Genomic DNA, 17,006 nt, shown 5'->3' with positions numbered 1-17,006 from the left:
GGATTCCAAAGGGTTGCTATCTCTGATTTTAATTTTCTATGTATCTACTAAATTGTGTTTCAAGTAGCTATAAACAGAATAATGTCTTTGAGCTCAGTGTACAAAATTACAAAATAGTAGTAATGTTCTTAGAAAAACAGATAAAGCTAATTTATTTTCAGAAAACATCCATATTTTAAAATATGGATTCACATCAATTATTTCCTCTGAATAAGTTCATTATCAAGAATGTGACCTATTCTTAGCTACAGGTTGAAGTTTTTGGTTCCGTAATGTATACAGTTCTTTGCAGACATGATAAAATAGCTCCCAGGTTTGATAAGACAGGAATATATAAACAGACGTAGAATTTATCTGCAATTGAGAAGTGCAGTGTTTATGGTATTTAGAAATGTGTCACCTGCCGGGAACAGGAGGAAGATTCCGTGTGGATTTCCGTAAGGCATCCCTGACTAATAAGAGACTTGGAGCAGGCAAGATACAAACTGCTTCCCTGGACAGGGCTTGCGTTCATCTGAGGGAGAGAGAGGCGGATCACTGAACGGAAGCCACACAGGCTTAGATGGGTTCACTCTGTCTCTGGGAACTCATAGTCCAATCATATCACTGTGTCAGTTTTCTTCTGATGATTTTCTATAGTATCATGGGAAGATATGGTCAAGTTTATTAATAAACCTTGAGTAAAATGATCCCTGCTTTGCAGTTTGCTAGTGTCCTGACGAGTAAAAAGGAATTCTTTATATCACACATTAATGATTCAAATATAGACCACTTATGGAAACCAATATGTCTACAGTCAAAATGAATACATATTTAATATATGATTTTGCATTTAGAATACAATTTACATGATGTATCAGTTTTATGTTGTTCTATTAACATGAGTTATGTGAAGTATGCCACTGAGATTGATTTATAGCTAATTATTGTCATTCCAATAAACCATGAGATTTAATTTCCTTTTGTATTTGAAAAATCAGAGAATCACCTGTAGTATCTGCCAAATATTGGGACATATGTGGGCGGAGAATCATATTTTTAGCCCATAAAACAGGTGTTACCTTCTACTTCTCCAGATATTTTTTTCTTTGTTAAAAAAATGGTTTGTGTTTCAACTGAAGCTTCCAGGTACTTCTATATTTCATATAAAAGCAAAATTACTTATTGTAGGATTTATTTCAACTAATTCATTCATCCTGTCAGTGTCTGTTCCTTGTCTTGTATCTGCTAGGCTCTGAAATGTTAACTTTGTTCAGTTAATGGAATGAAATCAAAGTCTAAATCCTCCTTCTCAGATTTAAAGAAAAAAAATTACCAGGAAACAAAACAAAACTTCTGAACTGGCCCTTACAATTATATAAATTAACTGCGTCCATCGTACATTCCCTATAGAATGAGACAAAATATGTCCGATCTTATTTTAAGCCACCTTTATAAATAGTGAATATGTTGGGTATTATTGAGAACAACTGGGTGGCTCCTGTGGTCTCTTTTTAGATAATAAATCATATTCAAAATGAGATTCCACTGAAAACTCTTTTCAGTGGTGACAGCATTTAGACAAACTCCACTCTCTCTGTCACTAAAGGTTATGTTAATTTGCAATATCCCTATATCCTCTGTAGTGCATCTTTGCCCATAAAGTACACTGACACTTACAGTTTCTTCTAAGTTTATCATGAATGTATTTTTAAGCCCCAAATCAAGACACAAGTTTTTTTTTTTAAAGAGTGTTTAAAGAATTATTTACATGAAAGTTTTAGACAGATGAAAAAAGTCTATACTTAAGTTAATGGTCTTTATTAAAAATTAATTAAACTCCATGCACTCATGACTACCACAACCTATTCAACCATTTTTAAATCATAACAAAATAGAGCAATGAGGCTTATTTGTCCCATGAGATATTTATATGATACTATGTGGTAATTCCAAGGATGAATGACCCATTACAGCTAACTGGTCTGGAACACAAATGGCCTATAGTTACCTAATCTTTGAAATCTATGAAATAAAGCAGTTGATTTGCTTTTAGTAATTAAATAGTCTTTTCTGTGGGGACATGTAAAACTGTACTGGTGAACAAAACTCCTTCAAATGCCAATAAAAATTCTGAGTTTTCATTTGCTTCCAGGGTTCCAACTTAAAGAGACAGTTAACTTGAATGAAATGTAATATTGCATTTACTTTGAAGTTCAGACATGATCTGAAAAAAGGCAAAAGATCACTGGTAAGCTCTGGGAAGCAAATTTTATAAGAGTGTGAACATTGGATCCAGATTTAGATGATAGAGTTCCATTTCTTTTCCATCATATGCTCCCCATGTGGCCTAATTAAATCAGTTCTTGACCCTAAGCTTCAATTTTCTCCCTTATAAAATGGGAATAAAAATGCCTCCCTTAATTTCGTGTCAGGATAGATGTGAATATTTAGAGACTTATACACATGGACACACACACGCAGAACCACACACATACAAATCATACCAAGGAATTATCATTGTAATATAATTTAATTGCAATAAAGTGGCACTGCAATGTATAAGTAAATAACTGTGGAAATATATAATCTTATTTGACATTGGGTAACAGGAGTGCAATCAACCTTCTTTTAACTTCTGTGTTTGAGGGTATGTTCTAGCTTTTGATTGGCGATGTTGAAGATAAGCTCACTTCTGGAAATTGTTTAACCTTCTCACACATGTAAGGAAATTTAACTTTGGTTGTAGTTGAAGTTAAAGGTTGATATACCTGGTGCTTGCAATAAATTCTGACTTTGACTCAAAGAGCTGAAGTTATCCAAGTGTCAACTCAGGGAGCAGTAACCTATTCCTGATTGCAGCCCCTAGGATGCTGATTGCCATGTGGAAACCTATGTAGAGAACAAGCCCATGTGTCACTGTCAGTCAACTTCGGAACAATAATTGCAATTTTGTGACTATTTTTGTAACTGATTGTATGTCAGGCAAAAAAAAGTCTATTACATTTTCAGGCTTTGAATGTGTTCTTAGTTTTTCTTGGAGTCGACAAGCTATTTCTGTTGTATAAGCAGATCAGTGATCATTCATTTGATCTCTCTCTGGGTAGCAAAATGATATCTAATATCCAAGAGCCCTGCATCCTTAGATTTAAGCCTGTGATGATTTTTTTTGAAAGTAGCCTTTGTAGCAAAGATACAACATAACCACAGTTTATGCCCCTAATGTGTACTTACTCAATAAAAAAAAAATCATTAGTTTGGAGACAGATGGTCAATAGAAAAAAATAATAATTATGAGTGTATCCTTCCAACCAATTGCTGCATTGTTCTGTATGCACACACACAGTCCTGGCACTTTAATTCCCTGTCCGTTTCACACACGCACGCACGGACGTGTGCACACAGTCACACACCGGGAAAGTGGTATTTTGTTGTACCAAAGGCAATCAAGTGGAATAAAGGACAAAGCCCCGGGTTCAATCGATGCTAATTACCTGAGCACCACTCTGTCTCAGGCACTGTCTTAGGTGTTACTAAGCACTGTTCCCAAACTGTAGCAAGATCTCCTCTCCTCTTGACATAATTTCTCCTAGCGATCCCTCTTGAAGTGCCACCTAAGCCTTCTGACCTTATTGTATGATGTAATTCATCATATGTAGTTGACCTTGTCATTCATTTATTCAACAAGTATTCATTACCATTCAATAAACACTCATTAACATTCATCTCCAACAAAGTGCCAGAGCTTCTAGCAGGTAATAGGAATAAAAGGTAAAGATTAACAACCTGCCCCTGCCATCATACACGTACACACAGAAAGCTTAATTATAAATTAACTTGAGAATCTATGTACTGGGCATTGCAGCAACATGATTGTTAAGCTAGTGAAATATGGACTCAAGAATGTGAAATACCTTTTAATATCAATCAAAGTTTATATTTTACCTTCTTTAAGACTTTCTATATCTGCTTTAAAATATGTGCAAATTATTTTTTCTTATTTTCTTGTTGTCACATAAGTTGCGAATTCAAAATAGATGAGCATATGGGAAAAAAATACTCTTGGTTATCACTTTCTGTCATTAATTTTCATTTAAAAGATTTTATTAATTTTCCTAAATAGAATTTTGCTTACATCCTCTGTACTTTCCAGTCACATTGTTCAGAACAGATTTCAATAATGGACAGTTGTCCGGAGAATGCATAGCTTGAGAATATAGCCTGAAAACTTTAAGTACTCTCTTACAGAGAGTCTCCTCTTAGATTGAGGAGACTGGACCTATTACTGTGGTGGAAGCGCCTTCTCATCCTTGGAGGCTGGGTTATGTTTATGCGCCCTTTTTGCAAATGTATGTGCGTGTACATGCTTATGGACTAAAACGTGCAAAAGAGGAAAATAGACAACTATCCTAAATCTGAGACGGATTAGAACAAATTTGGAATGGAATTTGACCCAGATTTCTCAGTTTCCACATTCCTGGTATTGTTTCCTAGAGGCCTCATCCATATTTTTGATTATTTACAATCAGTATTTTGTAACCAAGTTATAAGTAAAGTTTGGGAAAGATTAAAATAAAGTGCCAAAGTGAGATACCAAGAATTTTCAGGAATGGATATGGTGGGAGATAACAGACTACTAATTATATAGAAATAATAAAATCCTTCCCAATGAGAAATTCCCATGGAAGATGCACTTGAATTCTTTTAGACAATATTTAAAAGTTTTAACTTACTTTTTAACTTTTCAAAACACAAAGTTGATTTCAATTATTTGACATTATTTCTAAGACTATTTATTGCTTGAAATTGAAAAATATGGTTTTTCTTTTACTAATTCTGAGAGTGGAGATTTAGAGGTAATATAGATTTAACAAACAGTAAGAGGATTGCTGTTGAAATAAATGCCTGTTTTGAAACAATTTTTATAAGTGTTGCTTATAAACACTGTCTAAACTTCGAAGATGGCTGAAATGTTGATTATTAGAGCCCTCTTTTCTTTCTGAGTGTTCTCTATATTTTCAAAGAATTTTATGTAAATACTTAATAAAGCTCTCCGTAGTTCAGAAATCTAGATATAAATTGAGAATCTACAATACTTAAGATCATATAATCAACTCTTTTGATATTATAGGTATAATGTCTTCCTTTAATTAAATTATATTTAAAGAAGCACAAGCTAATTAAGTGTATACTGAATCACTTTTCCACCTTAGGTGATTGTCTGTGATGAGTTGAAAGGAGCAAAACTAATTTTTTTTTCAAATAAATTTAAATTAGTACACAGTTATTACTATTTTGTTTATACAGTAATGGCTTAATTAAAATCACATGGTTTTCTAGACAGTAAAACTACAGTTTATTTTCCTTCTTTCTTTGTTATGTTTTCAGCACCCCACAATTTTGTCCATAGGTTCTTGTCACTAGCTGGCTGTGATCCTTGATTGGGTTTTCGTGGCAGGGAAAACATCTGTGATAATTCTAGTTGTAATTATAAGTGCCCTGTTTCTCTGTGACAATGCAAATAGTTGTGATTTGGTGAACTTGAAATACAGTGGGTTCTGCTATAAAGCTTGTTTTGTAAACACAAATGTACTCCAAAGTGATAATTTTTGCATACTGCAAATTTTGCATTTGCTTATGCACTTTTTGATCCATAAGAAATACAAGGTGAATACAGAAGACTACATCCAACTGAATACACAATATGTGCACAGACACACACACACACTTCAGACATCTACCAGCTACCTCACTGCAGGTGTAATGAGCACCCCCACACCTACTCACATCATGTGTTACAACTTTCCCACCCTATTTCAGAGAACACATCTTCCATCCCTCGACTGTAATTCAAGCTGCAGCTCTTCCAATAGCCACTTTTATGAGCAAATTCAAGGGTTTTTTCTAAGGTAAAGTGCCATATTTATTGTAGAATTAATGTATTTCTTAGGCATTTAGCAGTTACAAACTGTTTTCATTAGGTTTCTGATTTGTAATTTATTAGGTTACTGACAGGTTTTGGGTGTTATTTTCCCATCTGAACAAAGCTATATTTTACATATTTCTATTCTATCTTTTATTATTCCTATGCATATGTATATATAATACATATAATAAAATGTATTTATATTTTATTATATTAAACATTGTTCTATTAATGAATTTTCTTTTTTCTCAGTACTTTTGTCTTTTAAATAATACCTTTATCACCTTGATCAATATATATTTATTTATATACGTTAATATATTGAGTGGTGGGATGAGAGAAATAGGTGAGGGAGGTGAGGAGGTACAAATATCCATTTACAGAATGAATGATTCAAGGGTGATTCTGTATAAAAAAGAACAAAATATATATTTAAATAATTTCATCCATCTCTAATTATTTCCTTGGCAGAAAAAAATTGTTTGCAAATTAAGTTGTTGCTATTTTTTAATAAAATTATACATTTTGCAGTGTTGTGAAAATGATAAACTGACATCTGTGTAAAGTAAGCTACTTTTCTAATTTCTCCTGATAAGTAAAATCAGTAGGGCAGTGAGCTTACAATTTTATAGGGATGATTGGAAGAGTTTCTTAACTGGAAGGGGAAATGATCTGAAAAAGAAACAATGAAAAATTATAGAAAGGGAAAGCAAATAAAATCATGGCACGGAAGTTAGCAGAAAAGGAAATGATGATAAAACTACAAAGCAACTCTCCAAATCAGAGCAGCTCTTTCCTTCTGTCCCATTCACTCTCTGTGCACCCTTCCTAGCTCTCTGGGAGCTCATGGCCCCTTGGGCGTGCGGCATGGGTGAGCACCTGCTGGTTTCCTTTCTTTTTTATCCTCTCTCCTTGAATTTTTTTTTTTTTTTTTTGCAAAAATAGTTGGATTTTTTAAATTAAGTTCTTATGTGAAAATCCGTTTTTTATATAGTCCCTTCACTGTGCAAAATCAACTTAAATGTTCTGACCTCTTACATTTGCAAATCCTTAGGAAGAACATTTCTCATTTCCTGCCTATTAAGTTGAACCCTCTGCTCCTCCCCAAATTCACTATGATGTAAACTTATGACTTGAATATTATCATTTCTGCTACTATGTCAGAAAACCTAGAGGATGTAATGCAGCAAACTGTACCTTTTTCTCTTCATTTCCTATTCAGTTTGTGAGGATCTTGTGAAATTTGATTTGCATAAATGTTTCTTTGTTAAGGATGTGATTTGTGTAATGATAGAGAGGTCAGACTGCCTGGACCTTGGTCTGACTTCGCCCATTTCACCTGTGTGAACTCGATCAAGTAATTTAAAGGGAGAATATTATACCAGCGCTCCCACAGCTTTATGGTAACAATTACATGTGTTTATAATTGTAGAGTTTGCTGCATAGAAAACTACCATAATACTTTAAGCATTATTATTCTGATTGCAGGAGTAAGTTAGGCTTGTGAAATTTAAACCATGAAAAAGTGGAATGCAGGAAGCTGACTGAAGTTATTTGAGTTAATTAAAAGAAATATTTTAGTAACATTTTTATAGAGATATTTGGATTCACTATCCAAAGAAATATCACAAGAAATATCTGGAAATTTATATTTCTTCTTAAAATTCTGGTTCCTATTAATTTCTACGTGGGTTAATAAGGTTTAAAATTTCCAAAAATCTGGATATAAGCCAGAACTAAAACACTTCTACATTATAATCATCTGGTTTTGTCAAAAATATAGTTTAATTGCTAAAATAAATAGCTAGAAACATATAAATAACTATTTCAAAAGACTATCGTGGCTTTTTAAATATTTCAGAAGCCATAAGATATTACTCTTTGGCACATAATTTGGTTTCTGAAGATATTTAATCTAATGATATTTAACCTGACAGCTTCTAGTAATTACTAGCAGTCTAAAAAGAAGCCAAAAAAAAAAAAAAAGAAAAAGGAAAAAGAAAATACTGGAGCATCGTGAAAGAACAGCCATTTATGGATTAGCTTTCTCATTTCCTTTGTGTCTCAAATTAGAAAAAAAATGATTAATATGGCAAAATATTGTTTACTGTTAAATAAAATAAGTCATTATTGTTCTTGGTGGAATGTGGGTGGGCGTCACCTCAAGAAATTTCTCATTTAATCATATCCCAGCAACTATGTATCTTAAGAAAAATCATTTCTGAAAATAACTGTGTTGAACACTATTTTATTGTTGTCTATAATGAGAGGGTTTGAGTTTTAAAATCTGGACGTTTAAATTATCACTGACGAGGAGATTAAAAACAAACGCTGCCATCAAATATTATCATTGACAATATCCCCGTTCCCAGTAAAGCTATACTTTGTTTTTCAATACAGGTATTGACAGAGTATTTCTCAAAGCTTCTTATCTTTCTGTCAGATAATACCTATGTTATTATCATATTGTTTTTGTTCACTCACATCACTGTTCCTATGGAGCTGGTCTTTCAAAGTAAGCTCTCCTGCACTTTCAGGGGATTAACATCACCAACCAGTAAAGAAGATTGCACTAAATTACTTGGTCCTTTATTAACATTGCTGAAGATTAAAACACTTATGGGAATCATATAGAGAAAAACTGTGGGCACAGATCAATTTATTTCAGAGAAAATGAAGAATTACGATTAGTCTTCTCAATACCAAGAGTATCAAGAGATAACACGAGAGGAGATGCCCGATTCTACGAGTAAAAGGAGTTTTCATTTATTTACTAAGCACTCTTCCAAGTGCTTTACGTTAATTCCCACCGCAGCTCTATAAATGTGACAATAATGTTATCTGGATTTTATAGATGGGCAAACTGGAACACAGCAAAGTGAAAACATTCTCCCAAGGTCACAGGGGTCGTGCGTAGTGGACATGCGGTTCAGACTCTGCAGGTCGGCCCTTTACCACTAGGTGATGTTGGCTGCTCTATCAGCTTAAGGGTTGTTCAGGTATCTCAGGGCAGCTGTAGAATGGCTCCAGCCACTGAGGTCTTAATTAGCTTATGCTTCTCAGTCTTTCCCCAAACAACATATCGTTTAGATTTGGGGAGGAGGAAAGCTAGGTGTACACTATGCATAGTTAATTATCTGCACATGTTTATTGCAAAAGATCCAAGATTTTTTCCTACATGCCAGCACTCCTTTCTCCGTCACTGGTAACGACTATCTTGTGAAACAAAGAACTCATCATGCATTGTGTATTAGGGTCTACTCAAGTCATGATCTTCGCCTGCCTTCTGCATTAAGCCAAACAGATGCTTATCTTGTTCCATTTACACGCACTTAGGCTTCAGAATTAGGTTTTTCCTTTGCATACACGATTCTTCCACCTTTAGTCTTCCATGGTTTATGTTTGTTGTCTGTTTTCATAATCTAGTTTACTCATCATACAATTTTCTATCATAAATCAAGACAAACCTAGAAATTGAATTAATTAAAGTTCAATTGATTTCTTTAATGAAATCCTATTTGACAAGTTTCTGTCTCAAAATTATGTAACCTAGTACTAAGAACATAAGACTCAGCAATTTTCATCAGGCAAACTTCTCCCACATTTGTAAGTCTGAATGGGACACCAGGAGAGAGAAATGCGAAAGCACGGCTAACTTAGTGTCAACTTTAGACTCTCCTAATTCTAACTCGAATGAAACATTAGGAAGTTAAAAAGGATCTGTTAAGTAAATAAACAAGGGTATTGTCAATGGAGTATTCACTTGAAATATTTTGAAAGCAATGCTTTTACCCATTACAACTTCTAGTGGTAAATTTTCTGAATTATTTTCTGTTGTAACTGTAACTGAAAGAGCTTATTCTATTCACCGAATCTTAGATTTGATGAAATAAGCACAGAAACTCGCAACCTGAGAGCACATTAATGCTCGTGAGTTTTCTCTTTGACTGACTGCTCAGTCCCTGAACTTCACCGGCTTCTTAAATTGATAAATTACTTGAATAACATAATCTACTCTACTTTTTTTTTGAGCAAAACCTTAACTCTTGCCCATAAATCTCTAATGAATTTCAAACTGGTGTGTGTGTGTCTAAGTGCTTACTGGGTGTTTCTGCTTGGATACACACCAGTGCTATAAGCTATGATATATGCACTCAGAGTGTCCACTTCTTTTCTTTTCTCATCACTTACTCATTTGGCTGAGCCAGATAGTAACCTAGACATCTTTCTAGAACTGTCCTTTTATTTCACCTCCTTAGAGTTAATCTATCTTCGTGGAAGTTTGATGAATTCTCTGTAGTACATTTTGATTCTCTCAGCTCTTCTTCATTCCCATTAATAAAACATTATCATTTGTCATTTTCCTCAAAAGTATAGCAAAGTCACCCAACTGGTCTGCTGTCTCCTATGTTGGGTTCCCTGGATTCTCTCATCCCTGTGGAACAGAAATCCTGGAATGGGTTTTGAAAGGTAGATGAATATCTTGAAACTTTTTGTAAAATTGTTATTTCCAGCCCCATTAAAGACTTCTTCATATCCATGCAAAGTGAGAATGATCTGTTTAAGGTATATCTTACCATGTTATTAAAGTACTTAAAATTCTTCAGTATTTCCCAATTTTTAGAAGTAAAAGTGTCACAGAAGCCCCTTTATGTCCAGATATTTGATTCAGTCTTTAGCCACACATCTAATATCCTTCAGTGCATAACACACACTTTCTGCTTTCCTTCTTTGCCCTCTCTAGTAATAAATGTTTATATTCCTTAAAATCTATGCAGATAGACTGGTTATTTCATGTACTTTCTTCTCACTGGCAGAATTTGCTATTACTTAAAAGTCCTATATTGAAAGCATAACTAATTTGCACCATTTCTTTACCTTAATCCATTAAATCATTTCCATATTTTATCTGAAAAAAAAAACTTTAGCAATTGTTAATAAAAGACATCATCTTTATAGAGTTTACTAATATAAGCTTCTCTTGGTCCTTCCCTGCTAATCTTTTGTGTAGAATTCTCTCTGTGACTATTATTCTCCAGACCAGTAGGGGAATCTACCCCATTCCCCACTTCCCTATTTCCCCTACTCCCACTCATTTTTCAGATCTCCTTCCAAATGTAGCTTCTTCTTGTGCTCAGCTTCCCCTTTCAGTACATCACAAAATACTGGACCAGAAGAGTCAATGTTGCCTGAGAACCTGTTAGCTAAGCGAATTCTCAAGCCTCACCAAGATCTTCACGTATACCAAGACACCTAAGATCCAGAAGATAGAAATTGTTTTGTTTTGCTTTGTTTTAGGTTGTTGGTGTTAACTATTCTGTTTGCCATACTTGTGCCTGGTGTAGAGTAGGTGCTCAGTAAATATTTGCTGAATACTGAATACACAGGTGAAATCGTTTCTGGTTTTTCCCTTGACCTTTTTGTTATTCTGTAACCTCATTACTCTGATCTATTTCTCTCTTTCCCTCCACAGGTAGATAGATAGATAGATAGACAGACAGACAGACAGACATATACAGATATACTTACATACCTATATATGGAGATATATATATGCATACATACATATACACATACATTATTGAGATATGTTGAATTTTCCAGTAATACATATTATCCTCTCATTTTCTCAGGCAGAGTGACCATTATTAAGACTGCACAAACCAAGCCTGATCTAATATTCTGTTCTAAAAATTTATTTTACTCTATGATTGTCTATATATACACAGTATGTTACACTCAAGGCGTTGTGAAAAACTAGGAATCGAATCATTTAGTGTCTCAATTTGGGGTATATTATTTTATTCCTAGTTTAAATATAGCCTCACAAACAACTATGGTTTAGTACAGCAAAACAGACCAGTTTTAAACCATTTGAGATTACTGAAATTTATATAGATGCAGTATTAACACAAGGAAACAGATAGTTTGTCCTGGTATGACTGTTTCAGGGCTGAGATGTCGTCCACTCAGGGAACATAATGATAGTTGACCTTGTAGTGACCTTCGTTTCTTATTTTTGACAATTAAGAAACATCATCATTACATGACTATGTTCAATTATTTTTAAAAATCTTTCATTCATACATCTTCTAAATCATACTACGCTCTTTGACTTTCATTTATTTCATTCAAAACTGAGCTAAGCTGATAAGTCTTTTATTATTTTATATGATAGCAACAGTAATTCTCTGCAGTCACTCTTGATAGACACTTATCTCTTATTAATTAAATGGCTAGCATTTACATTTTAAATTACTATAACAGGTCTTTTATGGTCTCGTGCCCTAGAAGAATAGAGAAACATTTAAAATAAGTGGAAGGTCGTTATCATCTTATTTGTTTTTTCAAAGCTAATGAGAATCATAGAAACTAATAGAATATTAATGAGGTCTTTATGTCAGTTTAAAAGTGTGAGTGAAAATGTTGTAACAATATACATTCAAATGCTTTCTTAGATGCATGCAAAGAGCACATACTCACAGACTCACAGAGAGTATCCTAGTGTTGTCTCATTCAAAATGCACAGGAACAATAAAATGTCATTGCATATAAAGGTTTTTAATTTGTAACTACCCAGGCAGTCATTTCAGATAATTTGTCCAATTTTAGGTATTCAAATTTATATTTTTGCATTGACAATGTCCCTGTCATTATATCAAAGTAATCAATAGATCAACTACAATTTTGGAGGAAATGAAAGAGTATTTCATGTTTGATTACCTTTATTATTACTGGTAAAACTAAATACCCAAAAATATTTTGAAACACTTTTCACTATTGTGAATGTCACATGGCTAATTAGGGAGTAAAAAATACAACTAAACTGGTGTTCTAGCATTGTAAGTAAATTCTTATTGTAAATGGCATTTTTTGGTGTATCAACCACATTGAGGTGAGGACAATTATCAATTGGATTTTTAGGTTAAAGATTGAAATAATTCATCAATGTGAGGACATTCAAATATATAAAACTTTGTAAAACAAGGTATTTGAGTAAAAATACATTTGGACCCTTTGATAAAATAATATAAGTACATGTATACATTTATCTATTGTTTAAATTGGTAAATATACTATATACATTATCTGTAATAAATAATAATATTTAAATAGTCTGTTTAATTACTTTGAATATTACTCCTATTTTTGTGTCACTCAGGATTAGCAAACTATTTATGCATATATGTGTGTGTATATATATATATATACACACATCTAATCAGTACATATTATGGTTATAAGTCTCACGAAAAATTTTAGACTTTGAAATCCTGAAAGATGCTCTTATGGTTTTAGGATAAGAACAATACATAATCTGCTATAATAATTAACTGATTGAATATTAAATATATAATATTGATGATAAAATAGTAAATGTTTAATTCATCAAATTGTTATTTTATATAGAAAGCAATGGTTTGATCTATTCTCTACAGACAAAATATGAAATGCTTGACTCATCATAAATACACATTCTTGTTAATTCTACACTTGTCACTTGACCTGTGTATCATAGTATTTCTTTATTTCCATCATTGTCAATTTAGTTTCGGGGGAGAAAATTATCTTCTCAGAAAAACTAATTGCTAACTTAAAAATAAAAACATATTTTATCCAAATGCAACAGATTAAGGAATTGGGATTTAATTCAAAACTTTATTAAAATTGATGGTTTAAACATTAAAAAATATACTTGAGTGCCAATTCATATTATAACTTTAAACTTAAAGATTTACTTGAGACTGAATTAATTTTTATTTGATATATTTTTTCTTCATTTCGCATATCTTCCCCTATCTCCCAACACAAACTTAGTCAAGGGCACAAATAATTCTTTCATTAAATATAATGGCCATCATAAACTGTTAATGTCCTCGATCTTTCCCAGTTGTGTGCCCTTACTTCTTGTTTGTCTTCCTCCACTCCTATTACAGGTTTTGTGATGTTGAAATATTCTAGGTGTCTTTAGATGCAGAACAATTTGCCAAAAAACATTTTGCTTTTGGGAGACTGATTGAAATCAAGTGATTTTTGGGAAATTAACCTATAGCTATTTCTATCTGCTTACAAAACAACTTTTTAAAATTTTTCACTGGTACCACAAACTCAACATGTTAAAAACAACAGCCATTACTTCCTGAAATAACTTTTTAGTCACATGTTTTTCATTGGCTGGTGTCATAGTCTATCATCTATTTTCCCAGAACCGACATTGGAATATATATTTGATTATTCCTTCCGTTCATCATTTAGGATGGGTCATCAAAACTTAACATCTCTTTTCATGTAAAATCTGTGATGGATAATCTTTGTTTTAATTCTGTTAAAGGACATTATTACATTTTCCTTAGCTTTTCTTACTAATTAAGTTCAACTTGAATTTAGATTCCTTTCTCTCAATCCATTGTGTAGAACAGTACAATATTTTTCCTACTAAATCACTGCTCTTTGTATCACATATTCTGTAATAATACTCTATCACTAGTTATTTAAAATCTGAAGTTCTATATTATCCAGACATTTCTCAAGTGCTCAGCACCGTAATAATAATTCTCTGAATTATATAATCAAATTTCTTTCTTAGGTTAACTCCCTCACTGTTTCCTAAACCAATACTGCATTTCCACGTGCAAATGATTTCTATTTTCGGAAGAGTACCCATTTTCACATTAATGTCCTGATCCATTCTCCCTTTCCATTCATAACTTACATATTTCTTGAGCTTCAAACATATGAAGATCAAAACAATTTGCATTATTTTAATGAAAACCTATAGTGATTTAATCAATAGCACAGAATTCTATTCATGTATTCTGCTATTGCCTAACTAGCATAATTGAAAGTTGCTGATAAGAAGCAGTTATTAAATTATCAGGTGTCTTTTAGTCTTCCATCCTACAAAGAATAACATTGAGCACATAGCAACTATATGAATATTAATCAATAGTTTTAAACTTAAGTCTTTTTAGGCAATAAAATATAAATATATTTTGGTTAATTGACAACTCATTCCCCACTGTATTACTTATGTAGAAAGTTTTTACTCCAGAAAACAAAAATGTATCTAAAAATTATAGGAGTCTAAAATTGCTTTCACTTATTTTGAGATAGTTTATATAATTTTATGATGTATTATTTCATGCTGCATAACACATTCATAGTAAAAACTGATGATAATAATAGAATTTCATGTAGATTCTTTCTGCAATATTCCTGATACATGATAGTATGGTTCTAAGGTTTTCTTTTTCTTTTTTAACATTCATCTTTATAAATATGTTGAGAATTCTCTTACAGAAACATTCTCCCAATTATTATCATGATTGTTGTCTACCCTGTGGAAGTCTTCATGCTCATGTCAAGCCATTCATTCTTTCAAACATATTTATGAATACCCAACTCTATGTCATTCATTCTTTTACATGTTGATATACAGAAAAAAAATATGATCCTTGCCCTCAAGGACAATTTCAGAAATTCTTCATGTCTTAGTTTCCAGAGCTCTAAAAATGGATGTAATGGTACCAGCCTCAGGTTTCTTTTGAGAATTGACTGGTTTAATGCAGTGAAGAGTTTAGCATTGTGTCTCATACATAGGGTATGTTCAATAAATGCTAGCTTATTTCAATGCAATCTATGATGGTATCACTATTTTTTTTTAGCAATTGTACTTAAATATAGTTTAATGTGATTTTATTATATTAAAAACATTGTACTGGGAAGGGTCCATAAGCTTTACAATTGGCATCACTATTTTTGATGGACATCATAGAAGAGACTCACTGTCAACATATATTTTAATAAACATTCAAAGTATCTTTATACGTAACTTGGGGTTATTTTTAAAACATGCAGTTGATTTCTTTTATAATTAGGTTCGAAGTTTCACATTATTTTTCATCCTTTCAGATATAGTCAGTTTTTCTACCTACGTTGGATATTTAATGAACCTCAGTTTCTCTTAGTTTTGCATAGTATACACATTCGACCAGCTTTCGCCTATGTCAACATATTAATCACAAATACAGCAATAACTTTACAGGACTGATGAAGCCTCTAAAGCCATTCTAAATGCTGTTACACATTTATCTTGAGTTTCACACTAATTTTCCCATAGAAAATTGGATCTTGAGAGAGAAATTAAGGATATTTTGAGTGTCCCTAAATATTATTTCCTCTGGAACAAATTTCTTTCTTTATTTAAAGGGCTAGTAGAATGATCATGGCAAATACAGTATTATAATCAAAGTCACTACCTTTTGTGAAGGTTCCACAATATACTGTAGGTAGATTAATATGTCACGACTTATTGCTTAATGCAAGTTACTTCAGAGAAATTCATTTCTTCAAAATTCTTGCACACTGTTACTTCAATAATTTATTCCACTGTGTTGTCTAGACACCTGTCATGTTTGGCATTCATTTTGTAGAATCAATTTTAGGAAATAAACTTGTTAATATATTAATTATAAGTACTTATAAATTCTAAATGTTTTTTTCCTCACCGTATCCATGAACTATATGCAAAAGTTAAGATACTGATGTATTTAACAACTTTTTTCCAATTTTTAAAGTTCCTCTTATTCAAGGCTAAAGAAAAACTTCCTGAGAAAGAATTTCATCCTGTGACATAGAATTTCAATCCTCGAAACATTTCACATGAAATATTAATACACTTATTGAAAATGAATAAAATGAAAAAATGTTCACTGGTCAGATAAATTGAGAATTAGAGTTAAATAATGTTAAATAGGTTTACACAGTACAAGATTTATCAATGCCTTTAGTATGTAACATGGTGAAGCAGTCCAGAGGGAGGTGGTAGCTTCCATTTTCTTACTCATCAAACATTACTCATTAAAAAATTATGTCATTTTCTTTCGTTTAGAGATTATCAGTCAATCTCCCAAATCCACTGGAAAAATTTTGGCTTCAAAGAGTCTTAGATTAAACTTGCTCCCAAGGTCATTCTAGCAGGCTAAGAATTTAGGATTTAGGTGTAGGACTCAAAATCAAATTAATTCTTTGATTAATTCTTTGATTAATCAGATTCTTTGATTCTTTAATTAACTCTTTCAATCAATGTCTATATACTTAA

The 17,006-nt window shown here is 32.5% G+C and overlaps 1 protein-coding gene across 6 annotated transcripts in view; it reads left to right on the top strand.

Annotated features, from left to right (window-relative positions):
• Positions 1-17,006, top strand: part of CDH18 (cadherin 18) — a 627,896-nt gene that overhangs the window by 456,634 nt on the left and 154,256 nt on the right. The gene's annotated exons all lie outside the window — the stretch shown is intronic.

Source organism: Camelus ferus, chromosome 3 (genome assembly GCF_009834535.1).
Source record: "Camelus ferus isolate YT-003-E chromosome 3, BCGSAC_Cfer_1.0, whole genome shotgun sequence".
NCBI lineage: Eukaryota > Metazoa > Chordata > Mammalia > Artiodactyla > Camelidae > Camelus > Camelus ferus.
The sequence above is the reverse complement of the archived record's forward strand: the minus strand, read 5'-3'. Positions and strand labels throughout refer to the sequence as shown.